General features: G+C 36.6%; 2 long non-coding RNA genes across 6 annotated transcripts; one reads left to right on the top strand and one right to left on the bottom strand.

The window, feature by feature from the left end:
* Window positions 1-2,691: 2,691 nt before the first annotated feature.
* LOC107617433 (uncharacterized) lies at window positions 2,692-6,200 on the top strand. 2 transcript variants are annotated; one of them, XR_015883721.1, is made up of 3 exons: window positions 2,703-4,181; window positions 4,654-5,637; window positions 5,929-6,200. It is a non-coding gene; the product is annotated as an uncharacterized LOC107617433 (long non-coding RNA). The 2 variants fall into 2 exon arrangements; XR_015883720.1 differs by having other exon boundaries at window positions 2,692-4,181; window positions 4,654-6,200.
* A 107-nt stretch (window positions 6,201-6,307) lies between these two features.
* Window positions 6,308-9,501, bottom strand: LOC107643605 (uncharacterized). Of its 4 annotated transcripts, none has more exons than XR_015883723.1 (5): window positions 9,076-9,496; window positions 8,821-8,922; window positions 8,593-8,737; window positions 7,176-8,123; window positions 6,308-6,730 (listed from the first exon to the last, which is right to left on the bottom strand). It is a non-coding gene; the product is annotated as an uncharacterized LOC107643605 (long non-coding RNA). The 4 variants fall into 4 exon arrangements; XR_015883725.1 differs by having other exon boundaries at window positions 8,821-8,914; XR_015883724.1 differs by having other exon boundaries at window positions 8,821-8,900.
* Between the last annotated feature and the right edge of the window lie 1,938 nt (window positions 9,502-11,439).

The raw sequence follows: 11,439 nt of genomic DNA, 5'->3' as shown, positions 1-11,439 counted from the left end.
TTAGGGAGGGTCCACTTGTCTGCCACGTCAGCGAGACAAGGACACGTGGCGGCACCTAAGAGGAGGGAGAGAGACACGCTGGCAGCCAGGTGAAAGCGCGGGTTGGGTGTGCGCGGGTCGTCCGAGGCTCAGTTGACACGTGGCAGCGCGAGGATCGTCCGATTGGAGTCGAGATCCAACGGCTGCTGAACCTTCTGAAGGAGAAACAATGGAGGCGGGCAGCAGGATTCCGGCGGCGCATGACAGTGCGTCCGGTGGCTGATGGCGGCGATCTCGGCGGCGTTGGAAAGCTGACGAAGAAAAGAACACGATGATGCCGGAGGTGACGAACCAAAGCATCAGAAACAGATCGAAAAATGAGAGCAAAGAGGCACGGGTGGAATCTGGAAGGAAGATCAAACTGGTCGTGGCAGCGTCTTTCGGCGGCGCGTCTGGCGGCGGATGGCGGCGGTTCTGGTTGCGTTGGAATCACGGAGACAAGACGAACAAGATGGTTACAGGGGTGACGAACCAAAGCGTCGAAAAAGGAACGAAAAAAGATGCCAAAGAACACTGCCAGAAAGGAAAAAACAATGGGGCTATGAACTAATATTCATTGAAAAAAAAAGACCTAAGCTCTAATACCATGTTAGAAACAAGAGACAGAGAAAGTAATCTAAAAAGTGTATTATTGAGTTGTGATCAAAGGTACAATATACAAGGGGTATTTATAGGTGATAAATGAATCAAAGTAATAAAGACATAGAATCCTACAATTAATGTACAGATATACTATATAAATATAGACGATACTAATTGATCTAAATTAATTCTAATGATTCTCTAACAGTTTAGATATATTATCTAAAAAAATTCTCCGTAATTACACACTTATGTAAATGTTAGATACAAATTAATGAAATTATTAAAATATATTTAGGTTTATTAATTATCAAAACTCAATTTGAGATATTATGGAGCTAACAAACATAAAAAAAAAAATCAAGATGACTTGCGATTGATTTAATTCAAACCTATTAACCCTAATCTTTGAAAAAAACAAGTTCTAAAAATATTGTTTTGAATCCCAAAAAAGTTTTTGTCAAATCAATTCAAAATATATGATTTGAAAATATTTTAAACTTAGTTTAAAATATATTTCACTTGAGAGATAAATTTATTTTTAACTTTTGATAAAATTTCAAAGTTCTACAATTAGTATGTTGAATATTGTACTTTGGTCTTACTATCCTCCTTCCTTATATTATGTTATACAATGAGTAAAAACTTTAAATTTGTAATGCGATTCCTTTCATTAAGAAGTCTTCCTCCATTTGACAAAATTTGACATGCCAATTTGTCGGTTTCTCTTTAAAATTGAATTTTATTTTTGTTACTCATCAAGTAAATTTTTATTAACAAAATATATGTATATATATACATAAAAATTATTTGTCATATATTAAATATATATATGTTTTTCATTAAAACAAATACTCAAGAAATCAATTCATGCAATACCTTTCTGGATTGGAGAAGTATTATGGAAGGGAACAAATTCATTGAGAAACGACTATATTGGATAGTAGACTCAGGTGAAAATATCCGCATTTTCAATAATTTATGACTGTCTCCACAACACCCTTTTCACGTACTATTAAATTTTTAATCCTACCTGTCAAACTAAAATATAATATGGGTTAAGAAACTTCTCAGCATAATAGATGATGGAATCACTCTCTAGTGGAGAAAATTTTCACATCAGATAGTAATCACAGAATTCTCTCAATAATAATTGGAAGAGGACAAAATTGATGATTTCTAAATAAATTAGGTAAATAAAGCGTTGCCTCAGGCTAACAAGTTACTTACCGGTTCCATCGCCTATCAAATGAATTGTGCACTGAAATTAACCAATCTAAAGAACTGTGGCAAGATCTTTGAAAGACGAAAATCCTCCATAAAATAATTTTTTATTTCCATGGCATGCATTGTAAGAGCCCGATTTTACAACAAAAATAATTTTTGGGCATTCTACGACTAAAATTTGTAAAATCCAAAAATCTCAATTCACTTCGATTTGACGAGGCGGGTCTAGATAAAAAAAATTTAAATAAATAAATAATAAAAAATAGTAGTAACAAATGCTAAGATAACAATAAATGCTAATAATTAATAATTGTAATCACCGGAATAAAATTTAATTGATAATATAGAGTTAAACTCTAAAATGGTCTCTGAAATTGGCGTCATGCACTAAAATCGTCCCTGAGATTCTAATTGCACAAATTACGTCTCTAAAATTGAAAAAAATGTACCATATTAGTCCCTGACCTACCGATACGTTTAAAATATGGACAAGTAGTAACAAGCCACGTGGAATTTAATTTCCACGTCAACATTTAATTTTTTCTTTTTTAAATATATATTATATCACAATTTTTACTAAAATACCCTTTTAATTAAATAAAAATAAAAAATATTTATTTATTTAATTTTATAAAAAGACTTAAATACCCTTTTTTTGTATATATTAGACAAAAATTACTCTTTTAGATTAATTAAATTGTTTAATTTTAAAATTTAAATAATCTAAAAAACAAAAACAAAAATACATTTAACAAAATCATTTGTTTCTTCATAAACTCTAATCAATTATTTATACCAAAAAAATTAAATAAATTTAAAAAATATTAAACAAAATCACTTTGTTCTTTGTTTACTGGGTTCTCACACAACCCTCATCTCTAATTGTTCATACAAAAAAAATCATCCGAAAAATTAAGAAAAAAAATTAAAAGAACAGAACTTCATATCTTCATCTTCCTGGGTTTTTCACCAGCACACTCTCAACGAGCTTCTCTCTCATTCCTAATTCTGAGACTCAAACTCTCTCCTCTCTCACTGCCACTAGAGTCTCTCTCGATCTCACCAGAGTCTCTACTCGTTCACACAGTCACACTCACCGGCGTCTCGTTGCTCCTCTCCTATCGTCGCCGGCGTTTCAACGTCTCGCGGCCTTCCCTGGGCTCCTCCTCGCCGGCGACAGAAGCACTCGTCGGATCGTCGTCGCTCGTCGTCTTCTGTTTTGCTCTCTCTGTTTATGTTTTGTTTCTCATGTCAATGAAACTTGAAGCTATTGTCATCTGATCTACTTATTAGGATTAGGGTGAATAGATAACAAACTTTACAATATGTGTTCTATGTGAAATAGTTTGCATATGAAATACTTTATCCCACTGTTATCTTCAATGGAGCTGGTTCTGTTGTTTTTCTTTTGTTTCTGGACCTATGAGCCCTGTTATTGTTCCTTGTTCTTGCTTGCTATGCTCCCTTTGCTTTTGATCATAACTTTATATCTATAGGGGGAAACGATGCGGCTTTGTGATTTTTGTGCTAATTCATGTGATGTTCAGCTTGATTGGATTGTTAACATTCCTGAGAAATACAAAAGGAAGAAGTGTGGGATTTTGGAATCTGAAAATCATTTTGGAACTTCCTTAGATAATGAATTGTTAATTTTACTCAATATTATGATTGGGAGTCTGGTGTGATTTCATGGACTGGGGCTTCTAACTTTATTTAGATTCTTCTGTTGGCTTATTCCAATGTTCTAGTTATGAAAACAGAAGCAAAATCTGAGTAGAGTAATTCTGATGTATATATTTTATAAATGAAAGGGTTCATAACAATATGATTCTGCAATACTTTGTGACTTGCTACCCTTTTTTTCCTAAAAGAAAAAAGTCATCTCTTAAATTTCTTGGACCAGAAAATTAGTTTTAATTTGATTATGATTCGATTTTATATAATCCAATCCATGCATAGCCTTTTATTGATCATTGCGTTGGTGTTCTTGCTGCCTCTGCTATAAGTTGAATTTTGCAAATTGTTATTGTGTTTTGGCTGCTAATTTTTGTTGATGCTCAATTCCTATAAACCTGTACTTGCTCTAAACTATTTTTAGTGAATACTTTTATTTCTCTAAGAAAGAACACATTGCAACTGTGCTTAACTACTGTATAATTGTCAGTGTGATGTGTACATATGAAAGTATAGTCATTGTTGTCTTAGTCAACACATTGTTCAATGATTAACAGAACAATGTATTTTATTCAATTTGCTTCCAGAGTTGGCATGTTTGGAGAGTCTTGAAATTTCTTGCAGTAAAGTCACTAATTTTGGCATCAGCTTTCTAAAAGGTACTTTCCGTTTCCTTGTATTTTTGTGGTGTTTCAGAACAATCAGGATTTTTTATTTTATAGGTTCAACCTAGCATTTTCATCTTCTTCCATGGATTTTTCTTTGTTTTCTGTTTTTATGTGAATATATGGTTATAATTCTGAATGCAGCTATCAACCAATCAGTTTGTCTTTTCTGGAAAAAAATTTCAGTTATATATCCAATCTTCCTTGTGCTTCATTTCTTTGATGTAGACTTCAGTTGTATAAATCATTCTTGGAAAAGTCTCTTTGTTTTTCCATTTGTCCTTGTAATTTCTGTAGTTGATATTGTTTATGTTAGTCAGTAGACATGTTGCAGTGTGAACTATAAACAGTACCGATATACAATACTAGCATCTCAGCTTGCCAGTTTGAACAGAATTCTTGAGTTTCAGTATTTCATAATTATCTATGCTTCATTAATTTTCGATGATGTCCTGGTTCATTTCAGGGTTGCAAAAGCTTTCCTTACTAAACTTGGAAGGGTGCCTTGTAACAGCTGCATGCTTGGATTCTCTTGCAGGTTTAATTGCTTCATATACTTTTATGCTTATTATGTTGCTGATCTAGAAAATTGGTCGCTTTATTATATTCTCTAGAAACAATACAACTATACAACTACTAAACCTATAAACCAGCCAACATATTTAAGGATATCCTGCAGTGGTGCCATTGTGAGAATGGTTGAATTCTTGTCTTCTCTCTCTCGATAACAAGTAATTTATAGCTTATTTCCATAAAAACAAATATTCTATGTTCAGAGATATGTTGGATCAAACTTGTTACTATCTTTTCAATACAAGAATGAATGCTAAAATGGGTGATACTTAATCAAGGGGAAAGTAAAATATTTAGGGTACCTAAGCAGATAAACATAACCCAGTCAAATTGGATGAATGGAAAAATCTCTTCCTCTTTGCCAATTCAATCAACTGAACAAGAAAACAAAAGAAGAGTGTATTTAGAAGCAAGCTATTGAATCTAATGGACACCCTCTTTCAATGCACCGAATAATTAGTGCAACTGGAAAAGACTCCAAGGGGCCGTTATGAACCTACATTTTATGGACAATTGATAGCCAGTTGTCCTTTCTCGTTTGATGCTTCTGTTCTAGTTCTGAAATTTGGGAATGCTGGTATGATACGTGAAGGCATATTGCTGGGTATAATGATGGATAAAAAGCCTTTACCCATTCTTCATCCATTTGGAGAGGATATATTGGTAACGTCAGAGTGGATCAATATTACTATTTCCAATTGCACTGATTCTATGTTGTAATTTTTATGAGCTTTATTGTAATTGAATCCTTTTGTTTTCGTCAGTTTGCAAAGCATATTGCTAGCTACTTACTGACCGAACAATCTTAGCCGGTCGAAAGGAGATGGAATTCATGGCTAACTTTTGTGCATTTGAATTTTGGCAGCATCTTTTCAGGGTAAAGTCATATTCCTCCTTCACTTTATGAGCTTCCAAATACCTTAGCATTGTTTAGTTTTTGTATGAGGATTTATTGACGAAAGGTGGAAGGAAAAATTTTCAAGCTGATAATTTTTTTAATTAAAAACTATAATATTGCTCACTAAACATCATGTTTATATTCTCACTCCAAGCTAAGAGACCACAATGCAAATTCTTCTTTTCGTTGCAGGTAATTAGTTTGTCTGATAATTCATTTACGATGCTACCTAATTCTATGATGATGAATATTGTTCTATCATTATAACAGGGATGCCGAAGAGAAGAGCAGAGAATGTAAACATCTTTTAAAGTAACGATATAGATAGATACACGGATTTCACAAAGAATGGGATCCCAAACTTTTTGCTACACTGTAATTATAATTCAAGCTGTGTTTGGTTATTCCAAATTAGAAATTTTTTCCTTCTTCTCCTTTCTATCCTTGATTGACACAGGTTGAGTTGTATTATATGTCGTAGAAGACAAGAGTGTCCAAATTCCAAACAAAATAATAATAACCAAAATATTATCATATTTGAAGTCTGGTGTTAATTATTGCATAGCAATATAGCATGATTGTTATTGTTATTGTTCAAAACTTGAACGAGGTAGCTATGGACTATGCTACACAATTAATCAACTATTAATTTAATTAAATATAAATGTAAATAGATGGACACTTTGATATAATTTTCCAAAACAGATAAGGTTATTACAAAAGCATTCTTTTTTCTTTTTTTTTTCCTTCTTTTCTCTACAAAAATACATACTTAAATACAACACCATCTCAAATCCTAGGGATAGGGAACTAGAGATTTCAGCTCCAAAACACAGTTTCCATTGATTGCACCATGCACTCTAAAGCTGTTGGGTCTTTTTTATATTTTCTTCTCGAGGCATCCATCACAGTGCTCAACTTAACGGCTGCAGCTTGCTAACTAATAGCTATGTTAATACAGATTTATTCTTCACAAAATTGTAATATCCCGGCAAGTGGCAACTCAAGGAAGGTGAAGAATGGATTTATGCAAATTGCCAGCAGGAGTTAATAGCTGCTTCCCTGCCTCTAACTAGATCAAATTGTAACCAAAATTCAGAATAAACAAGAAATAAAAATACATAAATTAGGAGAAAGGCTTCAATTTTAGTAAAAACTGAAGCTTCAATAAACAAACCATGTCATAACAGCTATGCAAATAAAAAGAGTAACTAATTTCGGAAGAGGAAAAGAACATGAATATATGATTAAATGAAATGAAGTGAGGAAATAATTGAACTGAAACATGTCTAGTAAACTCCTGGGTACCAAGGAAGATCAGTAGTTACATTCAAAGAATTAAAAGAAGGATGAACACATGAAGAATTCAAAATAAGATTACATAGAAATATGCTTGGTTTAGTAATTTGTTCTTGCCATTCAGGTCTCAACTACCTCAATATTGAATTCTACCTCAACTTTCTTTAGATAATGTACAAATTACGATTTTAAAAATCTTTTAATTCAATAATACATACTTGATACTTCTTCCACCTTGTGGCTCCCCTTCTACCAACTTGGGCATCATAACAGATGCTTGCTCTTAATTACTCTCAGCATTGACACCAAGGAACCCAAAATATCAAAGCATTCTATGGCTAACCAATATTTCATCCTAGCCATAAATATTACTACAACACTACCTACAGCACAATAAATGCACCAAAGGTCAGCAATTCAACAACAACATTGAAGCGTACGAGTAGAGAAATATATTGAGGTATAAACTGGGATCATATCTGATCACGGAGGAGTGCATAAGAATGTTAAAACAGTTTTTAAAACTTAAAAAAATTATAATAAAACATTCCAGAGAGAGAATACAAGAATTCAACCATTCTCACAATGGCACCACTGAAGGATATCCTTAAATATGTTGGCTGGTTTATAGGTTTAGTAGTTGTATAGTTGTATTGTTTCTAGAGAATATAATAAAGCGACCAATTTTCTAGATCAGCAACATAATAGATATGTCACAAAATTTGATACCTTCTATCTACCAATATGCAACAATACAAAGGCTATGGGATCAAAGGCATACAGATCACTACGACTTAGGATGGAGCAGTTCTGAAATTCAAACAGTACAGGGAAAGGGAGGAGCTTTAAATCGCGACGGAGATGGCTGAATGGAGGCAGACAATGGCGAACGGTGGCTGAAAGGCCGCGGAACAGAGGCTGAACAGAGGCTCGAACACGCGGCGTAGAGGACTGAGCAGAGGGCTAAGCAGCTCGAACAAGGGTTGGCCAAAAAACAGACGCAGAAGCTTGGCCAAAAAGGAGGCGGATGCGCGGCGAACAAGGGCGATGTTGCGCCGAAGCTGTAGCAGCAGCGGTGGCTGGACATTGAGGAATGGCGACGAGAGATGGCTGCTTCGGTGCTTCCTCCAAGCTGCGTTCGAGTTCTCTTCTATCTTCTATGCGTTCTTCAGTGTGTTCATTCAGAGAACAGAAAAGCAATAATCAGAAAAGCACATAGTTCCCTTATGTTCGTGAGAGAACAGAAAAGCAATAATCAGAACTACGTTGGTCTAACATTTCAGTTATCACATTATGCCAAGTTAGAACCAAAGTAGATGGCCTTGGAAAACATGCTAATAAGAAAGAATAGAAGAACTTTATATATAATAGCAAATCGTGTTCTTTACTTGCAATAGGCTATCGAGTAATGTGAGTGTTCCAATGTCTTCCTCACATAAAAATACTCAACAGTATTTTTTCTTTTTGGATAAAAGATGAATATCATTGACATACTAATGCCAATGTGTATTACATATGCTTTTAAAATTGAATAGGTGTCATACTTTAACGGATTCGATACTCATCTGTACTTACTACTCAGTGCAGCATAACCACAAAACCAACAAGACAACCCCATATGAAATCAATTGGTACCTTTTTGCTTAATTTTACAGTTGACACACTCTTATCTCTGGCATCAGTCAACTTCAAAATGAGTGGGTAAACCTCAACACTATATTGCTTCTGTGTAGCACCCTGCAAGATCAACTTCCTTGGTAATGATGGTCCACCTTTATACCTAGACCATGGTAGATAGAAATCTGTTACATATTCTACAAATCAAACAGTAGTGACCATCAGAAGACACAATTGAAATATAACCTTAACTGCCCAAGTTCCAAGATTTCTCCATTTATATGTTACCTTCAATCTAACATTATCAAGATCCAGAACCTCCAACACTTGATAAATCATACTAAATCACTTCAAAACTCAAAAGTAATTAAGTAATTCAACAAAACAGCAAAACAAAACAAGACTCAAACTTTCATCAATTCAACAGAACAACACAAACCAGAAGCAGTTTCAGTAATTCAACAAAACAAACAAAACAGCAATTTCAGTAAAGTTACATACCTAACTCGGTGGCTCGGGCTCCATATCTAACTTGATACGGTGCTCTGTGTCCGCTGGGTGGTCCTGGGTGAGTGGGTGGTCCTGGCTTGCTGGGTGCGATTTGCGAGTTGCGAGGGATTGAGGGTGGTGGTGGGTGCGACTTGCAAGGGTGGTGCCGACCTGCTGGGCGCTGGGCGCTGGCTGTGTGCTGCAGTGCTGGGCTGCTCTGTCCGCGAGGAGGTCCTGGGTGGGAGCAGTGGAAGGGCTGCGCTGGGAGGAATGTGGCGGTGGCTGCGAGGTGGTGGGAGGAGGTCTCTCACCGGCGATGGGAGTTGCAGAGAGCGAGGCTGTGAGACCTATGGAGCAGGGAGAGAGGGGCTAGGGTTCGTTTGGAAGTGGGGCTTGGGGGAATTGCCGAATGGGGGTTACTGGGTTAGGTTTAGGTTTCGTTCATTTTGGGGGAGGGGGTTTGGTTTTTTTTTTTTGTTTTTTACCTGACCGGTTCGGTTCGGTTCGGTTGGAGTTTTCATTATCAGAACCAAAAACCAAACCGAACCGAACTAAAAACAGCAAAACATGTTTTTTTCGGTTTTTTTGGTTATCGGTTTGTTCGGTTTTCGATTTTTCGGTTTGGTTGATCGGTTTAGTTCGGTCCGAATCGATTTTGAACACCTCTACTGGTTAGGGTTCCTCTAACCAACAGCACCGTTTTGAGCAAATTTTAGAAAACCGGTCGGGTCTCAGTTCGGTTCGACCGACCGGTTCGACGGTCCAACGATGGTTTCTGAATCTTTTGGTTTTGATATATGACCGATTCGTTTTTTGTACCGGTTCACGGTTCGACCGACCAGTTCGAACGGGTTTTCAGAATCTTGGTCCGAACCGCTTTTCCCCTCGTTTCACGATTTGACCGGTTCGACCAGTCGGTTCGAACCATTTTCAGAACTTTGCGTTTTTCCCTTATTCCAAAAATCCGGCCAGGTGACGGTTCGGTTCGACCGACCAGTTCTTGGCCGGTTCGACGGTGCAATTGTGGTTTTTGAAATTGGGGGTTTTAACATATTGTCGAGTTGTTTTTTTGTAGTGGTTCATGGTTCAACCGATTTTTTAATATCTGTAAGATCGTATAATTAGTAGTTATTGGTATGAAATTTATGCAATTATATAATACTCTAATATAGCTTCCTCAATATGTAGGAGTGACGCGGGTGTGTGGGTTGCAAGTTGGATGATAGCTTATTTTAAAGATGATCATTTTAACATAAAGGTAATGTTATGCACTAATCTTTTCCTTCGTTCTTTCTTTTATATTTAGGTAGTCAAGCCTAATGTGTAATTATTCAAATTTTATTAGGTGGATAATGGGGTTCGCATGAAGATTGCAGTCTCACTCATGTTAAAGAATCATAATATGATCAGCTATAGGGTAAAAAAAATACCATTGAAAATCTTAATAAGTTGTGTGATAATCACCATCGTGATGATTATGAATTTCCACAAGATTAGATTTACAACATAGGATATTTATTATTATTTTTGTTTTTATTATTTTCTTGTGGAAACCGCCAATTTCAAAAACCGCAATTAAACCGTCGAACCGGCCAGGAACTGGTCGGTTGAACCGAACCGTGACCTGGCTAGTTTTTTGGAATAAGGGAAAAACGTAAAGTTCTGAAAACGGTTCAAACCGGTAAATCGTGAACCAAGGAAAAAAGCGGTTCGAACAATGGACAAAACCGCAGATTTTGAAAACCGTGATCAAACCAATAAACCGGTCGAAAACCGGTCGGTCGAACCAAAATGTGACCCGACCGGATTTTTAATTTTTGCCCAAAACGCTGCGTTTGTCGCCAAAAGAACCCTAGCCTTCAGTCTTCACTCTTCAGTTCTTCACCCAGGCAACACTCTCGAGCCTCCACCCTCCAGCCCTCCACTCTCACCTCTCGCTATCAGTTACCATGCATGCAGTCTCCAACTCGAGCTTCCGGCGCACCCTCCGTTCCAGCCACCACCGCGGTCGCAAGTTCTGTGGAAGTCACTCACTGTCGCAAGTTCCTGGAGCCAGCTTGGAGATTCGCACAGCCCTGTTCGTCGCGAAGTGTCTTCCCGTCGGCGCCACCCCTGTTCGACCCTTCCACCCCAGCCACTGTCCCTGTTGCCGCCAGCTCTGCATTCTTTCCTATCTTCCACTAACCCTAGGTATAAATCTAATTTGTTGTTATTATAATTGTTGAAGTAACTCCCCCTATTAACCAGCATGCATCAGAGAAGTCTTCTTATATGTGACTAAAAATCATGCTTATTTACCATTGTTCTGAAAATCGAACCCGACCGATTGGTTCGACCGGATTAACCGGTAACCAGTCATCTGTCCGGTTTGGTTGA

Source organism: Arachis ipaensis, chromosome B5, assembly GCF_059453495.1.
Source record: "Arachis ipaensis isolate K30076 ecotype BB chromosome B5, ASM5945349v1, whole genome shotgun sequence".
Taxonomy (NCBI): domain Eukaryota; kingdom Viridiplantae; phylum Streptophyta; class Magnoliopsida; order Fabales; family Fabaceae; genus Arachis; species Arachis ipaensis.
Note: the sequence above shows the minus strand (reverse complement) of the source record. Positions and strands in the feature narration are given on the sequence as shown.